Source organism: Haliaeetus albicilla, chromosome 13, assembly GCF_947461875.1.
Source record: "Haliaeetus albicilla chromosome 13, bHalAlb1.1, whole genome shotgun sequence".
Taxonomy (NCBI): domain Eukaryota; kingdom Metazoa; phylum Chordata; class Aves; order Accipitriformes; family Accipitridae; genus Haliaeetus; species Haliaeetus albicilla.
The window spans coordinates 22,876,353-22,897,595 of NC_091495.1; the positions used below are offsets into that span (position 1 = coordinate 22,876,353).

The window sequence follows — 21,243 nt, forward strand, 5'->3', positions numbered from 1 at the left end:
TGAAGAGACACGGGGCAGCGGCACCTCCCCTGTGGTTCAACCGCTGCCTCGGCCCGGGCCTTCCCTCCGCGGGGAGCTGGGGAGAGCAGGGTAGTCACTGCCAGGAGGTTGTGCGCCGTTTGTGGGTCAGCCGCGGGCTTCCTCTAGAGCAAGGAAGGGGAAAGCAGGGCCTTGGAGAGCCTGCAGGCAGCTGCCTGCACAGGCAGATGTGGCTGTGTCAGTCCTGTGTCGAGCTAACCCTGTCCCGAGACCCAGAGACACTGACAAGCAGGAACCCATTAAGAATACAGCTAGGGGTGGCAGACCTGTTTAGGTGTCCCTCAATTTGAAGAGGCCCAAAGCCAAGGGTAAGTCCAAAAAGCAGGAGGACGTACAATTTTATTGCATCTGAGCTGGGATACCACAAAGGGCTCTGTTTTCTCCATTTCTTACATGACCAGCAGCAAAAAAAACCCTTCTGAATCTCACTGCCTTACAGTGCCATTTTTACAGATCTAATCTAGCTCATGTACATCTATAAATAGTGCCTTATTTATAAATGATAGCATTTGGATCACTCCTGGGGGGGCTCATTTTGCTGAATCACATACAGTCTGACATCCATGAAACAGCTCCTGCCCTAAAAATCTTACAATCTGGCTTACTACAAAATGCAATAAGTAATGAGATTGTGCAGCTGCTTAGACAAATAGAATTTCTGTTTTACATCTTTAGGAAGTTTAAGCTTTTATATGTGTGCATTATATAAATGTATGTGTGTGCACTTACATTTCAATCCGTTGTCACGTCATAAATTCTTGGATTTCTTTTTCATCCATTCCTGTTCACTTCTAAAGAAAACACTGATCCTGGGACTGCTGCTTGTAACAGCCGTCACCTGCTTCTCTGTTAAGTGAGATGGTTAATGAGCTGTACAGCACACAATCTGACCCATTAGTTTTACTTACACCACACAAAAAGTGACTCAGAATCCTGAAGGTTAACTGCCTCTGATGTGAATCGTGCAGAACATGTAGGAGTGACCGCAAAATTTTTGTCCACGCTGTCACCTACCGCTGTGCCATAGTCTGATTTTCTTTATGGGAATAGGAATTTTCAGGCTTTGTAAATTCATTTGATCACCAATGTCTCTAGAACCATGTGTTAATATTTTACGTTATGGCTGTTTTCTGGCCAGTAAACAGTAGAACTGCAAGCCAAACTCATATGAGTCAGAGAGGCAACCTGAGACCATAATGAATATCTGCCACTGTCAACCACAGCTGGATTCAAACCAGATGCTAACAGCTGAGAGGCTCTTTAGCCTGTTATGGATCTTCCAAGCCACCCAGTCTCCAGTCTTTGCCTGTCTTGATTGAAGATTATCAAAAAGGAAATCTATAGCTTAAGGAAATTCTTCCTGGTTCAGTAAAGTCTGGTGGGTAACTGTACTCTGCCTTGCTTTGTCTTGACCCCAATTACTAAACACTGATAAGGATCGGGAGGTAAGTGGTTGTATTATTTAACAAATGAAAGGTCAAAAGCGCTGCTATTCAGCAAGGTCAAAGGTTAACATCACCGTTATTAAACAGTTTGAAAGCAGTTTCTCCCATCCATTGCCATCCCAGGCTCAAACGAGGAGCTGCTCCTCAGTCAGGCAGCCAGGAGGGAAGAGAGGCACCAGGCATCATTCAGCCATCTGCTGGCTGGGTTGCTTTTCTTAGAGACCTGCGTCAGGGAAGGAAGGTGCCATGCTCCAGCAACACGGAGCAGCTCCCATCGGAGGACTGAGCTCTCCTGCCTTTGCACAGAACACACACGTACCTGTGTGCCAAACAGCTTCAGCTCCTCCCAGCTCCACCCCATTAGAGCTGGCATCCTTTTGGGTGAGAAATCAAACTCTGTTTTCCTTCCACTCATCTCGGACAAGGTACTGGTGCTCACAGAACTATTTGCAGCATCAGAGTTAAACATCTTGAAATAAATGTAAGTTACTACTGAGTGCACAGTGGCTCCTGTACTCTTGCACTGCTTTATAAAACATTTGAAAATACTTTTAGTGATATAGTAGGAAATTAGCTCATCTTCATGTTCTTTAGTATACCTCATATCAAGAGAAAGAAAAATAGTTATTAATCAACGTCACCATTTCTGCTGGTACAGATTAAGAAGGCTGCCCTCAAAATACTCTTGCAGGAAAACTGTTATACTGTCCTGGGCATCCATTAGGCTGACACTGTTCACAAATTCTACTGCTATCCATCATCCAAGTCACTTCTTCATGTGGTAGGGACAATCTGCAGTTGGTTCTGATGCAGCAAAAAATAGATAGGGGTTATTCCTCCCAGGTGTGTTGAATATAAAGTTATTCTTCCCAGGTGTGTTGAATATAAAGTCTGATTTCCCTCCCAATTATCTCAAAAGTTCAGACTGTCTCTGGCTTCAGAAACATTGTGGTTTTGAATCATTTTCCTGTATGTAAGTCATTACTGTATAAGGTAAATAGGATAGTAAAAGATAGTAAACAAGAAAGGAAAGTACAGTTTTTTCTCAATAGTTCTCAATAAGGAAGGCATGATAGATGGCTGCTTGACAGAACAGGAGGACACTGTGGATGACAAACAGTTGAACACATTTCAAGCACTGCAAAATGAAGCCTTGAGCAATGCTGAGCTTAAAGTAAAGAACTGGAGCCAAGTAACAGTTTAATAGCAACAGAGGGGACCAGGGATGTTCCTATCTGGCATAACAGCCACTTTCCTCTGTTTCGTAGATTGTACTAAATATGGCAAAACTCTGGGAATACTTTGACTGCAAACTGTTAAAGGAAAAGGATTTGGGTCTTTTGGCTTGTGCGTGACCAGTGCCATTTTCTCCATTAGTGAGACTTGAGCTAGCTGTGTGCAGTCACCAGGAGACTCAGAGAGGAAGGGGTGAAGGTGCAATGTGTGCCACAGGCTGGGCTCCTCCACGTCTGGAATCCCTGCAGTAGCATTCTTAGTAACAAGTCAGCAAGAAATCAGGCTAGTAGGTCAGGATGGGAACAGCTGTGCTGAGATAAAGAGGAAATCTGCGGGATGACTGACAAGCCTTCCCTGGAGATTCTCTTTGGTGTAATCCTGGGCAGGCAATATTCCCAGAAAAAGTAGTTATCCTGCCCTACTCGGAAAAAGACAGGCACAAGAGCCAAAGAGCTTTGTTTGTTTTGTGACATGAAGTTTTCTACATCTTTGAGGTTCATCTCATGCTTTTCATCACTCCCCTAATAGCATCTATCTTTCTGAGTGCTCTTGGTGCAGGGGACAGGTAAAGAGTTTACTGGGGTAAGAAGTACCAATGTGCTGATTATATCATCTTGCCTGGGCATCACATGAGTAGCTGTGATACTTCCAGCTGGCAACTGAACACACACGTCTTTATTTGTATTTCAGGTGCCCAGAGGGGTGAGATGCAGCCCTCTGACCTTGTACCCGCCATGCTGCCAGTCAAACTGCCAACACTCTGAGTAGGAGGATGCTGTTGAGGAACCCTGGGAAAGACAAAACAGCACAGTGAGAAACTGCTATGTAAGTGTAATCCTGACTGTGGTTAGGCTTCAGGAGGATTTAATGCATTGGTATAGGTATTATCCACATTTCAGGCTGCCCATCATCTATGAGGTAATATATTCACAAATAACTAATACAGGTTTTTTTAGACATCCTAAGCAAGGATAGGCACTGCATGAAAGACTGCCGAATTGTTTTGGTGATTCCCTGGAAGCAGCTTGCTGACAATGATCCCTGGTCTTTACAAGTTCAATTTTTAGGACTGACACTCATCTTGTCTCTACCAGCTGCAGTTGCAGCAAAACGGTGGAAGAGCATATCTTATAGTGGCAGAGACCTGAATGATTTAGGCTTTTCAGAGCTGTGACCAAGACTAGATATCACAGAGAGGAATGAATCTGCAGCCATCAGTAAGCACAGTCTTGGTGTAACAAGGTTTAATCAACTTGTCCTCGCAGTCTTGGTGTAACAAGGTTTAATCAACTTGTCCATGAAAGAAAGCCCAACAAGTCTGCAGATTGCAGGTGGCTTCAGGCAGAACCTTTCTAAACCATTTAAGCACAGGGGCAACAAAGACCTGGGTGACACATGAGAAAAGTACATGGCAAGCTGATGATGGTCTGAGTGTTTCTGGCCTACCGCCTGAGAGCCCAGAGCAGAAGTGAGCAAGGGGATCCAGGGGAGCTCTGGGATCAGAACAATTGACAAGGCAGATCTCATTAACTAAAGATGACATTTTCAGAAAACATCCTTCTTCTAGTAAGCTTTGCCTTCATCTAGGCAGAGATTATTCCCATTGGAGACATCTGCATCTCTCCCTTTGCCAGATAGTCAGTGACCACTGGCCTTATGTCACTTTCTATAGTGATTGCTATTTCCAACACCTTTTTTCCTCAGGAAAATACTTCCCAATCTGAAATTTCTGCTCAGTCTCAGGCACCTGCTTAGAACTATTAACCTTTAAAAATGAGCAGGAGCCAGAGACCAACTCAGGTGGGGTGGGTGGCTTCAGATGACTGCCTGCACCCTCCAAGCATCAAACACCTGGAGAAGTGTTTGCATCCCTATCTCTGGGGCATTAACTCTTGTCAGCAGAGCTCAACCATCCCCTCATTAAACCTTTTGCCTTTGTGTGGATTCACTCTTCCCACCTGCTGCTGAATTACTTTGAACAACCCAGCGGCAGCGTGCTGACACTTTTATGTGGTTTCTTTTCGCAGTAATAAAATGGAGCCAGGTAAATTATATCTGAAAAGGGGAGGAAAAGAGGTCTCCCTACACAGCATCTGCTGCAGAGTGTGTCCCTCCACATGCAGTGTGTGGCCCTCACCCAGCAAGCCTTGTAGCTGTGCTAACAAAGGAGGGTCTTCCTCATTTTTACTGCGAGATTGAAAAATATGTTCTTTCTAGTTCTAGAGAAAATGTTACTCCTCTGAAATTTCCAGCCTTTCTTTCCCATCTGTGCTCAGTTCTGGGCAGAGATGGAGGAAATCTGAGATGACCCAGGAGAGAGAACAGCAGAGACCTCTGCCTAAACTGTTTGAATAGCTAATACCCTTTCCAAATACTGGCACCTGGGAATCCTTTAATGATTTGGATGGTGCTTTGGGTAGACTGAATATCTCCTTTCAGACTTATTATTATTTATTTGTCTGCCTTAAACTTACAAGCAGTTAGAAAGTAACCCTTTCTTGTATTGTATTCCTGCCCCTGTGCTGGATATCATGAGGCCAAAGTGTGCTCTCATTTACTCTTGATTTAACAAGTGTAAGTATATAAGGGCAGATACTTCAGATTTACATCAAATTTTCAAAGAGCAGAATTTGTCCCTGTTAATTTAGTAAAAACTTAAACACACACTGCCCATTGAGAAGGGAATTATATGTGAAAAATTCCAAATATTAAATGCATGTGTGCCTCCAACATAGCTGTTGAAAAGCTAAGTAATCATTTGTAACAGAGGAGAAGGGTTGTCACTGAAAGAAATAATAGACTACCCTGTAAAATGTATTTTATCATCTGTTCTGGGAAATTGTTTTAATCAACTGAACCTTTATTGACATGTCTTTATTGACAGAGCTCTGGTAGGAGAAATTTTTCCTTTTTGTCTGCTTAGAAACTCCTACTTGATCTAAAGGGAGAATGCAGTCTGTGGTTTCATGGACATGCATGAAGACTCTTCTTAACCTGATCCAGAGTCATAATCCTTTGAAATTTATTTCCTACCTCTCTCCTTCTTGCCTTGATTTCCTTATCATTGTCTGCATCACTCCCAAAACCTGATTAAATCTATAAAATCATAATTTGTAGGCTTGAGCCACACAGCTCCTTGCAGACTCCAGCCTTTCTTTGTTTGATCTTTTCCAGTTCTCTGATCTTTAAATAAGTGAAAGAATTTATAGCAAAAAAGTGAACAAGTGAATACTGCAAATTTAGAGATCTTCCTTTACATGAGCCCAGCTTACACCTGTAAACTGCAAGGGTGGAGGGTCACTCTGGGTTTGTTCAGCATGTAGCAGAATTAATCCTCCCCCCCAGCCTCACCTGTGGCCTTTGTCTGTATGGGAATACAAGTAGTGCTACGTATAATAATGATAATGACTACCAGCTTGCTTTCCTGCAGTAACTGTTATATTTGCCTTTGCTTCCACTAGCCTCTACCTCAAGAATTTCCTGCAGCACAGTGACCTTGTCATTGTCCAGCAAGGTCTGGAGGTCATTGCAGATCTGAGCCAGGGAAGTTTCCTCAATGACAATAAGAGAAACCACATACCCAAGCCCCCACTGTAAGTTTGTCAATGCAGCAACACAGCACTGTGCCAATGGAAAATGGAGTGAGTCTCACAGTCAGCTCTTTGGGTTTTACAGCCAGCCACAGGGCACTTTCATGCTCACGACAAACTTCGAGGCATAGAGGTGCTTCTGAACTTTGAGGCCTGGGACTGTTTTCCAGCCTGGAGGCCCAGATGTGCACTGTAGTCACATCCTGCTTGCTTGTCAGGATGCAGCCTAGGTGTGTAACTGTCTGCCCTCTGTTCCCTTTCCTCCCTGCCATGTTTCTGGCTTTCCATTGGAAAGAAAACTGGGATTGAGGGCAAAGGAGTGGGTGCTATGGTGGACTCCTGGTTTAGACAGCCATAGTGTTTCTTACAATTCACCTCAGACTAATAACAACACATCACAAAGCTTGACCTAGCACAGTAGAATCAACGTGGGATGGGCTGTTGCCAACTTTTGACCACCTGTGACATGCAGACTTGGACTACAGCAATGCTTTTGAACCACATTTCCTTTCCCAGAGAACCATCATGAGGCAACCTCAAGCACTGTTTGTTTTACAGCTACCACTACCAGCAGGGATGAATTAAGGTGTAATTGTTTAGGGAGAGAGCTGTTCAGGTCAGTACTGACTGATCTGGATGCCTAGTTCTAGGACTTCTGTGGGTCTCTGTGTGCAAATGCTTAATGAGTTTCAAAATACAAAACAACTTAATGTTTCCTTTTCATTTGGCCACAGCTTTATTTTTGCCCCTGTTAACCCAGAATCATATCTTGGCAGCTTGAGATCATTTATCTTTGAAATGATAGGCCACAGCTGTATGACTTGGCTGAGGGTAGGTGAAAGCTGCAGCCTATTTCAAAACATTACCTACTTGACGTAAGTAGAAATAGGAGCTCAGGTAGGCCACTAGATGTGTGTATTGCTAAGTGGTTGGAAGAATTGTGCTGTAAAAAAAACTGAAATCAGAACCTATCTGGATTAAAATACAGGTTTAATGACAGCCAGAGGCAACTGGTTGAAGCCTAGGTCTGGCAGAAGTCAGTAGCAAACCTTTCCTTGATTTTGCTGTATCAGGATCTCACCTGTGGAGTGCAAATGAGGAGCCAATGGAACAGCAGTAGCAGAAACAGCAGTAAAACAGTTGTGGTAAGGTTGGGTATGATGCTCGATGTTTTGCATGGAGAAACAAAATTATAAACCTACAATATGAACTTGATGAGAAAGTTAAAGTGGTTGTGAGGTGGCTACATGCTCTCAAGAAATGCTGAAAGATAGCATCATGGGAGATGATTAGAGCATGGGGCTCTGGTCATTGGGAGTACCTCTCTCCCAAAGAAAGCTCATAGCTGCCCCACATTACTGACTAATGTGGACTCCTAAGGGGAGAGATGCCTCACAAATTACTTGTTGTGAGAACACAACAGCACAGTTCAAATTCCCAGAAGACTTCTGGTTACAATTATATAACAATGCTAAAGTCCATTGAACTGATTGCTTAAGCCAGAAGTAACCTTGGCTGATGACTAGCTCCATTGTACGCTGTAGAAATCCTACCTTGTAAACATTCGTAGACTTCGTACCCACCGGAGCAGTCCCCTGCTCCTTCAGTAGTAAGAACATCAAGGTACTCATTCCTACCCTATAAGAATTGGTTTAGGAGAAGGCAGCATGCAAGAAATCTCTTTTCTGTCTAGTTTAAACAGCACCTCCTTGGGTGTTACGAACAACTCATGAATAGTAACATTATCATTTCTCCTCTCCTCCATTGTTTTTAAATGGACAGATTTAATGCTAATAGAACCTGAAGGTAGCAAGGGAAGCTTTTGTTTGTGCATTTAGTTAGTACCTCTCTTTTTAAAATCATATTTTATAAGGATTCTTTCTTTGCAGGGTTATGACTCTAGAAAAGACATGGGGTGGATGAAGAAATTCTCTCTCCAAGGTGCTGTGTTCCAGAAACAGATGTGAATGGTGTTCTATGGGCAACTCATGTTGATTTTTTTATTGTTACAGCAGTTGGATCAAAAAATAATGGGTCTAGTGAAAGTAGTTGAGACAGCAGGCCTGTGAAAGTACAGAGCAGGCAAGCAGCAAATGTGAATTTCACTGAACTGATTCTGTACAGCAAAAGCTTGGTAGACAGTGCCCTCTTTGTTCCACGAAGAAGAATGCATCCCTCTGAACCTTGCTGTTGCAAGAAGCAAAATTCTGCCTAAGAAGTATGTTGAAGAGATGCCAGCCGTTCAGCCTGGCCTGCTTAATCTCTGTGTGTTTGGAAATCCTGTGCAAGTCAGGGCTCCTCCAGTCCAAGTGGAGATCACAACAAATATTTGAGCATAGACTTCTTTGTCCCTGCAGGGAGATCTTATAGACATGGACATGCAAGCCTTTGCCAGCAGAAGTAAAGAGGGGCTTTGACCCTCTGTAGGAGCACCAGAACTGTATCTGCTTCAAGTGCTGTTTCTGTTGAAAGGCTCTTGGAATTTGGAGCCTTTGCAGGACCCAAATCCAGGGATCCAGTGAGATCCTCACTCGTTATGTTCTCTGTGCCTCTACTAGAGTTCAGCTAGGCTTGTCACAACTTGGAACTGTCTCTCCTTTCCTAATTTTGGTAGCAACAAGAAGGTGGGTCTTTTCAGGGAGCCCTCCTGATCGAAAGAAACACAAAAGGCAGAGGTGCCAGGGGCTAAGCGCAGAGTTTTCACACTCCAGGAAAATAGGAAGTTTCTGGGCTTAGAAACAAACCTGCATGGGAAGAATCTGGAAGTAGCCTATTGCCCAGTGGTGTGGAAGTGTGTGTGGTGGACAGGCTGCACTCAGCATCAGGGGATGCGGCAGCTGCTGTGCCTGGTGAATGCACACAGGTGCTATAGAGGCCTCAGCTCCTCACGGTTCCAGGAACTGGAGGAAGAGGCAGCCAGGAGGAGCAAAGAAAACACAGACTGAATTATCAGGAAAAGAAGATAAACTGTGCTGAGTGGCAGCTGGTCTTTAGAGAGCAGACTGTGTAAATACCCCAAGGGCCTTGTGCATCATCCCTGGGAAGCTAGTCCCCAGAGAGGGACTCAGCTGGACAACCACACCACTCCACACTGGAGGTATGTTTACTTCTGCACTGCCTTCAGTGTTTCCTGTGAGAACATTCCCCTGCTCATAACCAATATATGCTGACCTTTCAACAAGCAATGTTTCCTTTCTGTGTCTATACACATCTGTCTGTGCCAGAAAAAGCCTCCAAATAAATTATTTACTGTTTATCCTCTTCCAGGCACAGAAGGCAGAGGTGCAGTCCAGTCCCGCTTTTCCCAGTGTCGACTGCGGAGACCAGCCACCAAATATCAGAATTCTTCATTTTGTCTTCCATGCATAGGTGACATACAATGTAGTTTCTCTACCTGTATGTTCTTATACTGGATGCAGGTTGTAGGAGAAACTTGCCTGGCATAATTTTCAGCATTATATATACTGACAGTTCTATGCTGATACTGTTGCAGTGGTTGGGATGCCTGACTTTTGGAAGAGGAATGCAGCTTGCCATGCACAAAGTTTCAGTTCCTGCTGTTAATGTTGCTTCTGGCTGTAATTGTGCAAACCATCATTCAATGAATATTTAACAAAAGGTATCACTAGTTTGCCCTTCTAATTTACCCTTAGGTCCATTTTGTGTCTGCTATGTCCCTTTCTTTTTCTTTTCATCCTTTGCTCTGTTTCCCTCTGTTTCTGTCCCTCCCCTGGATCTCCAGCAACATACCTTGTTACGTTCACTCCCTGCAATTCAGTTGTACTGGCAGACTTGCTAGCATTGGAGGCACACAGCAGTTTGGGTACTGGATTTGACGTGATCTCCAGGGACCTTGGCAAAAGAACTGACCCCAGCCTGGAGCTGTGGGTTTTCTTACGGGGCTCTGCAGAGGTCCCGCAGAGCTGGGATGGCTGAAGGAGAGGAACAGCTGAAATGATTTACTAACAAACAGTTGCTTTGTAGAAGCTGAGGTTTGGATCAGAAGACCAGTACTGTCAAAGCAGTGCTTAGGTGCCTTCTGGCCCTCCCTGCTGGGCCCTTGGGCTGTAGCTGTTGTAGCAGTGAGACATTTGGTCTTGCACAAACCAAATCCTTGGCCTCTCTTCCACTGTCCCTAGGCTGCAGTTTCCACCTTCCTCTTCTACACTTTTGGTACCTGTCATTACCAACCAACACCTGGTTCAGCAAAGGAGCTGTCTGACAGAAAACTTTCAGTGACTAATTTACTCTAGGAAATTAATAAATAAGAAACTCTTTCTAGTACAGTCTACACCATCAGCCTTTCAAGTGTACTGCAGTGCTATAGGCACGCTGTGCTTGCTCCCCGACACGGACAACGTCCTTGCTCTAAGAAACTGTCAGTCTGATTTAGAAATGAAAAATGGCAAGAGACAACAAGGAAGAAGAGAGAAGATGTGCTCCGTGGCAGGGATCTGCCCTCTCTCCAAAGCACGCACGTTACTTGGAATGTTTATTTCATGCAGGGGAAAGGAACTGGGGATTAACTGTTGTCTTTACTCTGCAAGTGAGAGGCAGGTAGTAGAAACAAACCAGAGAGTGGGAAACAAATGTAAAGAAAGAACTTGGACATTCTGAAAAGGAGGTGAAAGAAACTGATCACATTGTGACTCCTGGGATCTACTTCTCAACTTACTGTCCCACTCCTTAGTTCTTTAAGATCCATACAGTGTCAGTTAAGAAACTGAGCCATCCTCTTGGTTTTTGGCTGCTGATTGGTGCCCACAGGCTCTAAATGAGAACAGATAATTACTTGCATTTATTCTGGTACCAGAGAACAACTTCTGTGGATCAGAATCTAATTGTTCTAGAAATACAAACAAATAGCAAAAAAAGCCAAGTTGTTTTCAGTCGAAGTAGGTAAAAGAAAGAGCTGGAGAGAGAAAGCATTATCACCTCCTTTTAATGGATGGGAACTAGAACATTAAGAGATCAAATAACTTGCCCAAAGTCACAGAAAGGGTGGGCCAGGAAGTGAACCCAATCCATCATGAGTCCTTGCTTGCAATCTCATCTCTTCATTGCATAAATACTCTGCTCTATCTGTGCAGGAAAGGTGGTCATTTAGCTACCAGGCAATAGTCTGAAAGAGGGCATAAAAATCCCATTTTAGGTTGTAAGTTAAGTTGTAGTTTTTATAAGAACTAAACTTGGGGATTTCTGTAAGAACTGGTGCTGCTAATGAATGGCTGCTTAATTCCATGGACCCACGAGAAGGACTCAGATTATTTCTGTGTATACTCACTTGCACCTGTGACTTGCCTAAATCTGACAATTTACAGGAGGTGCAATAACCACCTAAATACTAAGGGCAATGTTTTAGGACAGGAAAGCAGGGGAACTGAAGACTTGGAACAAAAATCTGTTTTGTGCTACCTATTTTAATGGAGACTGTCTTGAATATCCTCTTGAAGAAAGCCTGTCTGGAAGTTGCTGAGGGATGGAAAAGACAGCTTGTTTTTCCAGAGGCTGAAGTGGTTGCAGCCACTTGTTGTATTGCAGGTGGGCAGTGGGCATGCAGCTGGTGGCTTCTGTGAGCCCATCAATTTGTCACTGTCATCACAGCTGCTGGAGATCCATTCCTGTATCCTGCCTTCTGTAAACAGCAGCTCATAACCACAAAGCACCGAGCGTCTCTGGTCCAGCATCAGCTCAGGGAGCCAGAGAGCTGCTTGCTGAAAGCTGCCTTCTGTTTGCCTGCAGACGTGTCAATATTTACAAAAGTGAGGCTCCACTTTTGCCCAGCTGGAGCATGACAGCTTTGCCACTCTTGCACTCAGTGGCCCTATCTTCCAGCATTAACATCAGGAGGTGATGAGTGACGAGGCTGGCTTGATAAATGAGAAGAGATCAACAAACAGAGAACAGCAAACACTTCCTGGGGGGCTCAGGACACCTGCTGAGAAAGATGTTCTTTTTTGCAAGGATCAGGTAGCATATGATGCTGTAACAGGAGAGACAGAGGAAAGGTGCTATTGGTGGTGTTGGGTGCTGGGGAAGGCTGAGCTGCAAGCAGGGGTACGTGGTGAGCTATTAAGGTGGCCCTGCAGGGAAGGCATGGTGTGATAGCAGAGCTATAGCCCTGTGAGAGCAACAGCCTGGAGCATGCGACAAAGAGCAGGACTGTCTTTAGTCCAAGAAGTGCACCGGCAAGGTTGACCCCCTCTCCTCTTTCTGACTATATAGGAGATGGGGAAGTCAGGATGCAGGATACACTTGCAGGGAAAGTGCCGTCACAGGCTGGAAGGCAATGAGCTCCACTGCATGGTTACAGCTGCAGTTCCTCAGTTATCAAACATGTACAAGTGAGCCATCATATCCAGATAAAAATCAAGAGGCTAGTTTTTCTGCCATTAAGTCTTCAAGCTTAATTCTCTGGGATTTCACAGCTATTTGTGGATACTGTAGTGGTAGGCACATTACAACTAATGGTTTGAATTTGTCTGGAGTTTATTGGCATGTTCTGCTCTGCATTAGCTGGACAATACCTCCCAGTGGTGGGGACTGACAGAAGGGGGGGATCAGTAAACAGTAGAAAGGGCTTAGAGATACTGAGGGAGAATATTCAAAAAAGGGTAAGCTGTTCAGTTTGGGCTGTTTCTTCTTGGTTACGTTCTTTTCATCCCTCTCCATCAGGACCCTCTAGGGAAAGAAATTTAAATGACTGAAGACTGGGCCTTTTTGTACTTAGTGACACAGGAGCATAAGCTCTCCAGAAGTTGGCTGAGGCACCTCCGAAAATCCATCAGAGACGTCAGTGTGGGTGGCAGCATTTTCCTGATGATTTAGGAAAAAAGAGAGGATGAGCAAGGAGGATATGAGGAGAGGGACTCCAGCCATTATATGAGTAAATAGTGGCTTGATACAGCAGAGTGCAGAATAAGGAAGGCAAGAATAGAGTGAGTATTGAAAGGAAGGCTATGGACAATGAAAGGAAGGCAGGAAAAAGATACAAAAATGGGGAATAATGTGGCTTATGCACTAAGTGAGAAAAATGAGTTTTGGCAGCTAAACTGCGTATAGAGTCAGGCAGTGTCAGTAGCCCATTCTGGCTTTTCTAATGGCAAGCTTTGCATCACGGATGGTTTAATGTGGCTTGGGACTAAATGACCCAGTGGTTCAGATCTTCTTTCCCATTATGGGTTGGATGATTCACCTCAGTGGAGCATAGCATCCCACAGTTAAATGCTGATGTCTTATGATCACAGGGGTTCATTTAAATGAATTTTTACAGAAAGGTCGCCCCATGAAACAAGCTGCCACAGCAGAAGAGTGTACCAGCAGGGCCATACTCAGTACTGTCCACCGAAGAGCAGTGCAAGGCTGCAAGGATCCCAGCCCTGCTACCCTGAGCTAGCAGAGCCTGGGGCAGACAGCAGCTGCGCCAGGCTGCCTCCCAGGAGCACAGTGGACAAGATCAGCCAACATCTGTTCCCCTTTAATCCCTTGTTCCTTTATGTTTTGGTGTAGCGCTTTTGTGCGTAATGAGTTGCATGCTCTGGCACATTCCCAGCCACTCTTCTGGACAGCATTTCCTCAGGCAGGCAGTGCTGCTGGGAGTGAAGAGCTCCCTGAGGCTGGGATGTGTCTGGAGACAGTGCAGGCTACAGACTGAAGTGTGTTTCTGATGGCCCAGCTCCTCCTGCCCTACCAGACTCGGCAGGATTCCCAGGGCTCACCAGACCCCATCAGGAAGAGGATGAACTGTGCAAGTTGGTTCCCCATCATGTCACTGCTTCCAGCTCTTTTGATTACAAGGGGTTTGTGTCAGGACAACCTCCAGGGCTTCCTTTCAGTCATACCCCATTACGCAGTTAGTGTCTGCACCTGCAGGGGCCACTCGACTGGAGCCACCGATGCTTTTAACCTCATGTGTATGTCATTGAACATACTCAGTTGCATTAGGGGAAATGGAAAGAGGGGAATAATGTACTAACAGTCTTCCACAAAGGCCTTGTGCTTTCTCAGCTTCCACTGCTGCCTCCAGAAGTTCACTGCAACCGTGGGAAGGGAGCCAAAGACAGTCTCCTGCTGAGAAAAGCGGTCACAGATACTCTGTGGCATCTTTCTCCATGTAACCCCTTGCTGAAGGAACTCACAAAGCAGCATCCAGGGCAGCAGCCTGGAGGGTGAAGGCTCCTTGTGATGCAAAGGGTTTAGACAGACTTCAGGAGGGGAGGTGCATTTCTCTCCAAACAATGTATGAAACTCTAGATAACTTCCTTCTGCCTTCGTGTTTGATGGCATCCCTGCAACTCCTCCAGGTCAGGAAGCATAGGAGGATAATATTAATTGCCTTCCACCTCTGAGCCTTTTGAAACATGAGGGCCAAGATCCATGCAGATGTTTGTCACCCAGGAAATCACCAGCAAGAGGAACGTACACGGGGCTGAACTTCGCCGAAGTAGTGAGGCACCAGCTTCTGCAAGACAGCACACTGCAGTCAGGAGCAGTAATGATGGCAGTATCGCACATGGAATAGCAGTTCAGATGGAAAAGGGATGTCAGGAATACACAATGGGACAGATATCAGAGGCTAGTGAACCCAGAGCAGCTCCAAAGGATTGTGAAATGACCCTTCTCCATGTCCAGCTGTAAAACAAAGCTGGCTGGATCTATATTCCCAAAACTCAGAGCAAGGGAGGATGAATGAAGTGTGAGCTCCTAAGCAGAGGGGGCTGCTGGCTTCCAGATTTCCCAGACCAACATCATTTCATGCTGGCCAGTGTGTCTCTGCTTTGGTGGACGCGTTCTCCTCCTCTTTAAGTCAAAAGGGGAAAGGGTGGGATAACACCATCCTGCAGCTAAAGTAAAAGAGTGAGAAAGCACCTGGAAAGCTGAGCTGCTGCCCTGCTCACGCACCCAAGAGGCAGGAGCCAGTGATGGCTGTGACTTGTTTGTGATACACCAGCAGATATTTGGACACCTTTTTCTGTTCCCATCTCTGTGCTAGGGGGAGGATGCTGGACTTTCTCACACCTCCTTCCTTGGGGTCTGTGCAGCAGGGAAGGTTTGTCATGGCTGGGGAGTACATATAGCTGTGGAAGCTATGGCTGTTCCACGGGTCGCTGTTCAAGGGTTCAACCCTTTTTTTTCTTTCATGCTCACAACAGCTTTATTTTCCAGAAGCCAGTGAAAACAGGATACGATGAAATCAAATGAACCTCTCTGACTGCTTCTCCCAGGCAAACAGTGTATGGGCAAGGACCCTACAAAGCCAGGAGGGAACTGCCAGGAAAAACAAAACAGTCTCCTAGTGGTGACTTCCCCTCCAGCAAGGGCGACCTCTGCCATGTCTTCTGTAACAGAACAGTTTGTATCTCCCTCTTCATGTCACTGCACAGGTCAGGTACTTGAATGCATTGCCAGATACCCTTTGTATGTTGCTTTGCAACAGTGGAACCTAAGGGTAGGAGATATTAGAAACTAACATAAAGCAATAAGTAGTTCAGTACTGGTCTGCTCCTTTCCCCTTCTTATCCTTGGCTCAGAGATACCCAGTTTGGGAACCTGCAGAGGATGCTGGTAAAGAACAGATAGGGCTTTAGGCTGGCAGAAAAGCCATAGGTTAGGGACCTCTATTGGAAAATCACTTTGCCTTTTTTTTTTTCCTAACAATTTATTTGCAGGATAGGGACCTCTCTTATGGGTTTACGTCGTCCAGGTCCCAGCTGCTATGCCATGGAGGCATGAAGGCCTTTGGGGCACAAAGCTGCCCACACCAACTATCCAGAAGACAGAAAGAGAAATCTGTCTTCTTTCCAGGGAACCGGTGGTTCTCAAAACAAATGAACACCCACTTGGTTTGCTTTTGCTTAAACAGAGATCCAGGCTTGAATCAGTATTAGAGTCAAAACAAAAGCTGTTTGCTCTTTGATTATTAATCTTTAACAGGAACCTGAAAACAGTGGACTGTGGGGATAATGCTCTAGAGGAGATGGTGCATTAGTCTGCCTCCAGGCTGATGTATTTGAGTGTTGACTCCTCAATCTCAGGGTAAAAAAATATTGCTGCAGACTGTAGGAAAGGGATCTGGTTAGCCATATTTGCAAATAAGCCCTCTGAGAGGAGGCAATAGATTTGCCCTTTTTTTTTTTTTTTTTTTTTAAAGACCTGTCATCATTGGTACAGTTCAGTCCTATAACAGGACTGTTAGAAGAATTAGGATTTTCTTTCTTAAATAGGGCATCTAGGAAGGGAAGGAGGGGTTGCTGTCTTTTACTGCTTTCTGTTTGGAGTCAGTTTAGTTACCTGAGCTTGGTTTGCTTCACAGATTTTCAGGCTCCATCACACTTAGGGCATGCCTACCACAGCATCAGTGTTCAATTGCAGCATAGCAACTGTATATAAACTTTAACAAGGGTGAAGTAACAGCAAGACAAACTTCCAGGAAGGCCCATCAAGTCTGGTCAGGGGCTTGAGCAAGCTTGTTAGACCATGCTGCTGCAGCTTCACTGCTGTTGACATCCTGACTATTTGGAGCTAGATGAGTCTGCTGGTGCAGTGTTCCCTTCTCCAATTGCATTTTAAATAAGGAACACCTTGTGGATCCTTCTGCAAAATCCTGGTGTAACGGGGCACTCTGCGTATTGGACAGGTCCAGAATTGCTCCTTTTCCAGGGCTCTCCAATGGCCCCAGATCACCCTGAAGCTTTTAGCTCTGCACTTTTTAAGAAAATGAATCCCAAATCCATGCAGAGAGCTCTGTGCAGAGTCGATTTTCATGCTGTCACGTTCCAAGGGCTGTTGTGGTCCCATCAGTGGCTGAAGGAGGCAGATGGAGGGACAGAAAGGGAAGAAAGGGAGAGCATGATATGGGAAGATTTGAATTTGGGTGCCAGATAGATGATTGACAGCTGGCAGGGGGAAAAGTGGGGAAAGAGATGGCTCTCAGCTGTACCAGTATCCCTCAGACCTCACCAGCAAGGGATATTGAGAGGGGAATGGAACAGGAGAGCTGGGGTTAGTGAGGGTTAGTAACTCCAATACCTGCACAAAAACACCCACTCAGTGCCACAGGGGAGCTGGATACAGCATAAGTGTGGACTGGGCTTAGATGAGCAGACAGGAGATGCCACACCTGTACTGTCCTGGTTTGTAACACTTCCTTTATTAAGCACTGCTAACCTGGGCAGGCTGGCAGCTCCTACCAAATGATGGGTCATGCCTCTGTCTTAGCACCATTTTCTTGTGTTGTGCTTACAGGGGCACTCAGAGCTCCCTCCCACCCCACCCCGGAAACACTGCATAAGCTTTTCCCTTCCTGAGCAGAGGACGGATGCTAACCTACCCCCTAGGTGCCACAGCTTTAGCTCTACTGCTTAGCTCTGCCTTCAGCACTGGCACAGTGTGATCCTGTCAACTATGTACATTCCCAGGTTGCTAAATCCACTCTTTGAAGAGGCTCAGGCAGCACCAGGGCTTGCAGTGCCACAGCTTTGCTAGCTTGCCCAGTGCATCCAGCTCACCCTGTCCTATCCTCCTCGGCCCCTTACTGGAAGACTCATTGTGCTTCTCTCCCACCTTGTCAGGCAGTTGGGGAGGGCTGCCTGCACCTGATGAGGGACCAGACTGGACCACTTCCATCGCAGCCATCCTGTGGGCCATTAGAGGTGCTCAGTTGTGTCCACACTGCACAGTGCCTGGTTCTCAGTCCCCTTGGGTCCCTCCGGCACAGTCCTCCCAGCCCATCAGCATGGCAAACAGTTCATTGCCCACTGCCATGAGGCTCTGCCACAGTTGTGCTATGTTAGACAAATTCATGCAGTGAGGAAGCCAAACCTGGACTGCAGGGCATGCAGGACTTCTGTGTCCCCTCTCTAGACCTGTCTGCATACATAGGTGGCACTTTACATCAATACTATAAATTCAGTCCTCCCTTCCATGCATTGTTCTAGGCTCAGAGTTTGCACAGAGAAGGATGCCTCCACTTCCCTCCCCACCAGAAAAATAATTCTCCAGACTCAGGGCAAATGGTGATGTGTCCCATGGGCTGCCTCCAACCACCGTCATGTCTGACGAAGGATCCAAGCACCCACTTCCTTGAAAAGGCATGGGAAAGTGAAGAAGTTGCCCTGGCCTGAAATCAGTATTGCTCTGGAGCACCCCCAAAAATATGTCATAGGCTGGCAAAGAAGAAAGATCCTTCTTGGGACCATATGTATTTTGAAAGTTGTGGATGGGGGAGAACAGCTTTGATTTCCCAGAACTTCTGACACTTTTCTTGGAGGAATGACTTCTCTTTTACAAAGAATTTCTTACTTTGTGGTATCCCTACCTTCCTGCCCCCACAACACTCGTGTGCTTTACCCACTAGTCTTCTCCTGACTGTCACGTAGACTATGAGCTGCTCTTCTTGACCAAGGGTCTCTATTCCTGGCATGTACTATGCTTACCCTGACAGAGCCTTGATCTTTCATTAGAGAATCACAATATGAGTACCTCCAATTCACAGGCCAGTATCTCATAGGTAGGAAAAATACAACAGGAAGACCGGGCACATTTTCCTTGCCTCATTTCCACCAATTATTCATAGTTCTATCTTCCTTTATTATGCTGAATAATTTCTCTTCACTCTTCAAATATTTGGAGGTCAGGATGCTGCTCCTAATCAATCATCCCTTAGGCAAACTAGATTTTGCTTTTGTAATGTTTTTCTGCATAGTAGCTCCAGCCTCCTAATCACCTTTGTTGCTGTTCTTTGAGCTGCTTCTCGTTTGGCACGATTTTTCTGGTAATGTGGTTCCTGGAAGCGAGTGCAATATTCCAGGCACAGGAGCCCTGCGTATCCCATCGCGTGTGTGATGTTGCCCTCAGGTGGTTACACCAGAGAGAAGACGCAGCTTTAAAAAAACCACCTCCGTTATCTTCGGGACAGAGATTTGTAACTGCATGGGAGCTGCGGAAAGGATAACTCTGCACTCTCTTAAGTGATGCCTTTGCAACAGAAACCAAGATTACACTGGCTTTTTCTGTCTGTCCATCCTCAGCAAAAGCTCTCTGCGTTTTAAGTGTATTTCCCCATGTGGATGCTGCTGTGCTTAAAGAGCAGCAGGAAGAATCTAAGCTTTAGTGAGCTACACAAAGCTGAATGAGACTCCTAAGACAAGAGGCAGAAGAACTGACACACTTTAACCATCACCATCTTTATTAATACTAATTTTATCACTACAGCTATTTGTCTTGGTCACATTTTTCAGCCATTCTTTTTGTCTCAAAATTATATGCATCATAAAATTATATTTCCTTTACTTATTACACCAGGTATTGTGTAACTCCTAGATTATAATTCATATAAAGTCATGGAAGGTGCTCAGAAGGTGACAAGAGACTTTATCAAAGGTCAAATTAGAAATTCATTGTGCTTGTCTCTCCTCTAACTCAACTCTTCACAAAACTAAACCATCCTGCTCACTCATTCCCTTCTCCCATCACAGCCTCCACTGTCCCTGTGATTATGGTGCCAGGTTTTTTTTCTGCCTTTTCTATTCCTCTCTGCCCCTTTGTTACAGAAGTGACCATACCTAACACTGATTTCAAGGTGGAGATATACAGCTGATTTATTCAGGAATTATTATGGTAATATATAAATTCCTGACCTATTTAATACACGACATCTTATTTTGGTTTTGCTTTGCTCTGCACTGAGCTTACTCTCTGAACACTGCACTATCCACAGAGGTGCCCAGAGCTTTTCCCTGAGATCAACTCTAACTCAGAATTTTTCATTTAAATATTAGGTAAGTGAAATATTTTTTTCCAGCTTCCCTTAACTTATACTGGCATACAGAGTGTTCCACCTGCCATCACTTTGTCCCACTTACCTAACTTTTGGTTCATTCCTTCTCCCACCAACTGCAAATGCCAAAACATGCATCGGGTTTAAAAGGCTCAGCCTTTACTAGGGCCTTTTGAAGTTTTTCCCAATTGTTTTGTATCTTACATGGACTTGGCCACCTCACTGAGCACTTCATCCTCTGGATGTGGTGCAAAAGTAAGCTGTGGTCTCACTAATGGCACTGAAGATTTTGCCATTGAAACCAAAGGAGCTGGAATTGGATCATTCTTGGCTACTGTATGTCTCAGCACTCATCATGGGGGATGCCTTGCAACTCCTGTCAATGCAACACTGCTAAGAAATGAGTGCTTTCTCCTATATTTTCTTTTACAACTTCACCTTAGTTCCTTGCTTCCTGCAGAACCAATGCTTGTACAATCACTTGGTGTGTCTATACGTGTGTCCTCCCAGTAACTTTTTGATCTGTTTGCTGATTTCAACAAATTCGGCAAGCAGAGATTACAAAAATAGTTCTGAAAGGTGTTTCTACATGTTTCATGAAAACTGATTGCTTTGGGAAGTACAGGGGGAATTTTATAAACATAACTAGAGAAAACAGTCTTAGAACAATTCAGTTTAAAAGTTTTTGTGTTTGTACTTGCAAAATACAAATTCTTTGTATTTGTAAATAGTAGCTGTATTTTGCAAAGATGTGTTGAAAATGAGGCTTCATTAGTTCCACTGCTTGTGGAACTGCTTATTAATCTTTGGCAAGGATTCATCCTGCAAGCTGTTGTTGTCAAGTTTTCTTAATAGCCACTTGCAAAGGGCTTTATCCTTGTACCTTTGGGAAGGACTGGTCAGTTACATATTCTGGGGTTTTGCTTAGATAAGTCTTTCCAAGAATGCTGAAAAGCCGGAGAAGGGAAAACAATTATACTTACAGACTTGTTGATAGAGTCTTGTTTACCATACTCAGACCTATATCTTAAAATGCAGTACGTAATTATTTTCCCAGATGTATTTGTGGGTCCTTGTATAAGGCTCAAGGTCCATAGTGCTATTTTCTTTAGATGAGATGTCTGCAGTGCCGTTATTACATTATACTCAAACATCC

The 21,243-nt window shown here is 44.9% G+C and overlaps 1 long non-coding RNA gene across 2 annotated transcripts in view; it reads right to left on the minus strand.

Moving 5' to 3' along the window:
* Nucleotides 1-768: 768 nt before the first annotated feature.
* LOC138688619 (uncharacterized) overlaps nt 769-21,243 on the minus strand; it is a 32,833-nt gene continuing 12,358 nt past the window's right edge. The window contains exons 2-3 of one of the 2 annotated variants that reach the window (XR_011327509.1): nt 948-1,075; nt 769-830 (exon numbers count right to left, since the gene is read on the minus strand). This is a non-coding gene — a long non-coding RNA (uncharacterized lncRNA). The remainder of the gene's footprint in view (nt 831-947; nt 1,076-21,243) is intronic. The other variant, XR_011327510.1, reaches the window with a different exon arrangement.